Raw genomic sequence first — 5,282 nt, 5'->3', positions numbered from 1 at the left:
TTTGACTGTTTGATTGTTGTTCTTTCCCAGTTTTAACTTTCTCAGTCTCTTTCCCTTAGTGTGGTATTTTATTGGGTAATGTATTTAGAAATGGGTCTAACCAGGCCTTAGTTTCTTTTTAATATGTGAAGAGTAATTTGCTTGTAATAAATATTTTTAACCTAAATAAACCACTGTCCCCAATTTTTTGCTATAATTTATACAGCTTATTAAAAGTTGCATAGTTTCTTTTCAAGATGAAAATTACCTTTGAGGCTGTTGGTAGATGACATTATTGTTGTGTGAGTGTGCTGGAGGCTAAGAGGGAATCCACTTGAGAGACCATGTGTATTAATTAGTCAGGGCTCTCTAGAGTCACAGAACTTATGGGTAGTCTCTATATAGTAAGGAAATTTGTTGATGACGTACAGTCTGTAGTCCAACTCCCCAACAACGGTCAGCAGCAGCTATGAATGGAAGTCCGAGGATCTAGCAGTTGCTCAGTCCCACAGGGCAAGCAGGTGAAGAAGAGACACAGTCTTCCTTCCTCCAATGTTCTTATGTAGGTCTCCAGCAGAACGTATAGCCCAGATTAAAGGTGTGTACCAAGCCTGGATCTGGGACGTGCCTCAGTCTCCTGGGATTAGAGTCCTGTACCACCTTGCCTGGGCCTAAGCTTTTCATAGCCACTATACCTCAGGATCAGGATCACAGGTGAGCCTTCCAATTCTGGATTGTACTTCGTTCCAGATATAGTTAAGTTGACAATCAGGAATAGCTACCACACCATGTCACCATTAGTAATCACCTAGGGTGGCTGAGAAGATGCCTGCCATTTCAGTTCTGAGGACAAAGTTCTCTTCTTTTGGCCTATGATATGCATTCCCATGACAGGGCATGCCACGCCTTCATGTCCTTAGGTTCTTGAGTTAGATACTTGTCCACACACTGGTCTGCATGGAGTTTCACATCCAACACACAACAGCTCTGTGAATGGCTTATGTGAGAGGTGTAACTACTAAACGGCTTAATGTCTGAGAAGTGTGATTCTAAGTGTGCCACTTTCATAGAAAATTTGGGACCACAAATTGAGCCTTTCACAAATGGAATGCCATTTTTAAAGTTGCATTTTGCTGTGTAGTCTACGCAGGTTCACCTCAAAACTGTAATCTTCCTTCCTCAAGCCTCTTAAATGCTGGGATTATGGGTGTCAGCAATCAGGACTGGCTCAAAGTTTACAAAAACAATTAGCATGAAACTGATTATCTAGTTATTTTCTTTAAAAACCCTATCAATTTGAGGACTAGAGTTAATATTGATTAACTTGACTCATTAGTTAATAAGGTTTATCTTGCAGAGAACATTGAATTCCTGTAACTGCATTTTGGGGGACTTAATGTCCTTTTCTGACCTTCATGTCCTATACCCAGACACATATAGAAAAAGAAAAGAAAAATGGGGATTCGTCCAGCATTTGCCCAATGTAGAGCTGATGCAGTTGTATGTAGCCTGAATTGAAAGTAAAGCTAGGAGAGGAGCTAGCTCTGCATCCTTGCATGCATGATCTATGTCTTTGTAAAGATCTTTTCCTTATTTGTAGTATGGTTGTGGTTGACTCCCTGGCCCCGTGCATAAACTACCCTCTTGCAGAGCCTCTGCCACTCTGAAACCCAGTTTTACATTCAAACTCTTTAGGAATTTCTCATTTCAGTTTTGCAAAATACGCTGTTCTCTCCTGCCCTGATTTCAGAGCACTGTAAGAGGGGAGAAGAGAAGAATGTCTGCCAGATTTCCTTTCCAGAATAATTTTCCCCATCCTGTAATCCAAGTGGCTTCCTTTCTTGACAAAGGGGAGGGGGACGGTGGACAGGGAAAGGTAAGCTAGCCAGAAGCAGCTGCCTCAGTGTACACACACACACACACACACACACACACACACACACACGTGTCAGAGCCCAAAGCAGAGAAAGGGTCTTACGACCTAAGTGCCTTTAGGGAACTCCTTGAAAGTTTCCTGGTCCTGTGCCTCTTCCAAATAAGAACTGGGCCCTGAATGTCTCCCTTGAGCATTTCCTTCTAAGAAGCAAGCTGTCAATGAGGAGAAAATCCAGGATAACTAACAGCATGTCTATGCAGCAAAGTGTTTCCTGTGCCACAGGCCCTGCAGGCACCCGCTTCCTAGCCAGACCACTTCCTATCAACTGGCTAAGCTGCTCTCATGCCAGCCTCCTCCTAAGCCTTTAGTGAATGGTAATCAGTCAGAATAAGGAGCAGAAGCATTCACCATAGCTACAGAAAGTGTAAAGAAATGACTTGAACAAAAATGTGCTGGGATTCTGAAGAAAATTCTGAACACTCCCCTAGGTCACTAAAAAGACCTTAATAAGTGACAGGACTCATTTATTTTAAACTACTAGTTTAAAGTTAGTTCTCTGACCAAAAGAAATCACGATTCCATGGATTCACACCTTTAAAAAAAATTAGTATTTGGTCAAATTATTTTAAGATTTGACAAGAACAAATACGTAATGGTGTGTCATGTCTTTAATCCCAGCATTCTGGAAGCAGAGGCAGGCAGAGTTCTAAGCCAGTCTGGTTTGTATAGTGTATTCCAGGCCAGGTAGTGCTAATATATTGAGACCTGGTCTTTAAAAATATAAAGGCTAGGTTATGAGGGCCCAAGCACACAAAGAAGTGCCTAGACAACAGCGTGGCCAGGAGAGTCGTGTAGTGAGTACATAACTGGTGGAGTGATGGGAGAGAAAGAAGCAAGCAAATAGCTGGTGGAGACCTGAAAGACAGGAGCCAGGCAGGTGTGCACCATGAAGAGGAGGGACTGGAGAACCAAGGCAGTTGCTATTATTGCTGCTTGGGAAATGGTTAATTACACTGTTCATCAATCGAGCCAGTATCAAATGCAAGTGCCAGTGGGCCTTTGCCTTCTTCCTTTGAGAAAACCCACCACTGTGAGTCACTGTGACTCCTGAGCTATATCCTAGCCCAGGAAGAGGAGCAGGACCTGTAGAATGGAGACCCACAACTGACTGACATGTCCTCTTCGTTTACTTCTCGTCGTCAGCCTGTCTGCTCATCTCTAGTTGGTTGTGGTAATGGTTCAGCCATAAGACCGGATAACTATATATTGAATTACAGTTTTACTGTGCTGCGTTTAACTCTGGCCAGAGATGTATTTCCTTTGGAATCTTTGGGGGCTGACATTTGATGACACCCAGATGCCCTGCCTGTTATATGACCTGCCCACAGCATGAGGCACTACCATGTACAAGTTTAGTCTGGAGAGATGGGAGAGAAAGAGGAACGGAATGGTTTGAACACTATGAATTCAGGCAGTTATGGAGGCACAGGGTTGAAGAGAAAGCCTGGTGTGAGTAGCCTGTGATGTCATCTGAGGCCATGGTGAGCTCTTTCTGTGCTGCCATGCCTGGGTCTGTGACCATGCAACAACAGGTCTGTGTAGATGTTTGTGGCCCACACTAACACCAAAGGGCATGCAGCCGTCATGCAGACTCAGAGTTGCTACTCATCTGCCATTTGGTGGTGTGAGCAAGAAAGAGATGCCTTCCCCTCTATCTTGCCCCTTGACTCCTCTGGCAGATGGTGAAGCTGGCCCTGAGGTCACGAGAGCATGAAAGCTGTCCCTGCTGGTCACCAGCTGCAGCACTCGGGAGAGCTGACCCCCTGGCCTGGCCTGGCCAGCACAGCAGAGCTGATCCTGGTGGCTGGGGCATGGGTGAGCCACCTGAGGGTGTAGGAGCAGGAGCTGGCAGTGAACTGGATGTAGCAATGCTGGGGAGCCTGCCTTGGTGGTGAGGATGCAGGAGAGCTGGCAGGCTGACCATCTCAGCTACCATCCAGGCCCAGATTCAGGGCTTTGAGTTGGCCCACCCCAATATCTATCCCATCTGTGATCTGCTGAAGCATGTGAAGGGGCCACCAGTCCTGTAGATCAAAAGCTGCTGGATCTCCATGACAGGACAAGATATCCAAGAGGAGTCGCAGTAAGGATCCAGTATTGATAATGTAGCAAAAGCCAGAGGCCTAGAACCAGATTCATTACAATGAACATTTGTAAGAAAAGATGTGTGGACAAAAGGGTATAGTGTGAGGCACACCGTGACACATTATAGTTTCCATGATGATATTTTGTTTGTTTCCTTTTGTGGGGGCAGAGGAAGATTGCAAGGGCAGAGGGTGGATACAAAGGGATGGGAGATATGATGTAAAATTCACAACGAATCAATAAAGAGTTAAAAAAATAAAAGGAATAAGTGTGTATGGATGTTCAGAAAAATATCTAGCAGACAACAATAGTAAGAATTTTACCTACATTTTAAAAGACTAATCCCCACCCCCAATACATGCACATGCTTGTTCATGAGGGTATGACCGTGTACAGCATGCATGCAGAGGCTAGAGGGCAACTTTGGGTGTTGACCCTTACATCTTACTTTGTTTGAGGCAGGCTTTTTTTTTTTTTTTTCCTGCCATGTTACATACTTCATGCTAGCTGTCTTTGAAGCTCCAGGGATCCACCTGTCTTCCCCTCTCGCCTTAGGCATAACAGGATTACGGAGAGAGTGACAGTTACCACAGCTGCTTTCAAGAAAAGACTGTGAGTCCGAGAAAAGCTCTCACCTGTGAGATGCCAGATTCAGGCAGAATGACCCTACAGCAGGCCCTGGGGGCTTCTTATTAAGCAAACAGGCCTCCAGCAGACATCCTTCATTTCCCACTGGCTCTGTGGTTGGTCTGACCCTACATGAGCTTCTCCAGAGAGTCCAAGCTATGGAGTAAGGGACCAGATGGTAACCCAGACATGAGGGCAGGGAAAGAATTTCTTGTTTTCCTGTCTCAGCTGTGTCCCCCTTTAAGAATGTGGTCTGATACAGTGGATGTTGTGTCAGAAGCAAGAGAGGTGCTTTAGACAAAGAAAGGGGGATTTTCCAGTCAATGGTAACTTTCTGGACCTCAAACATGCCCAGAAGTTCTCATGGATGTCTTAGGATGAAGCAAAACAACAAAGTGGTACTCCAGGAAACTTCACAACAGCGTCAGGAAACAGAAAACCTACTCTCTGATAGCTGAGATATACCTGATAGCTGGGCATCCCATGCCATTGTGATCTGATGCTTGTCCATGGATCTGATGGCCAGATTCAGCAGACAAATTCCAGCTGGTACCTCCTCTTGACCACTGTTCCCTTTCATTCATTTTCATCCTTGTTAATATGTTCCATTTTCTTTTCATTTCACTTGTATGATTCAGTTTCCTCTATGGTGCTC

The sequence above is a fragment of the Arvicanthis niloticus genome, chromosome 27 (genome assembly GCF_011762505.2).
Source record: "Arvicanthis niloticus isolate mArvNil1 chromosome 27, mArvNil1.pat.X, whole genome shotgun sequence".
NCBI classification, from domain to species: domain Eukaryota; kingdom Metazoa; phylum Chordata; class Mammalia; order Rodentia; family Muridae; genus Arvicanthis; species Arvicanthis niloticus.
The sequence above is the reverse complement of the archived record's forward strand: the minus strand, read 5'-3'. Positions refer to the sequence as shown.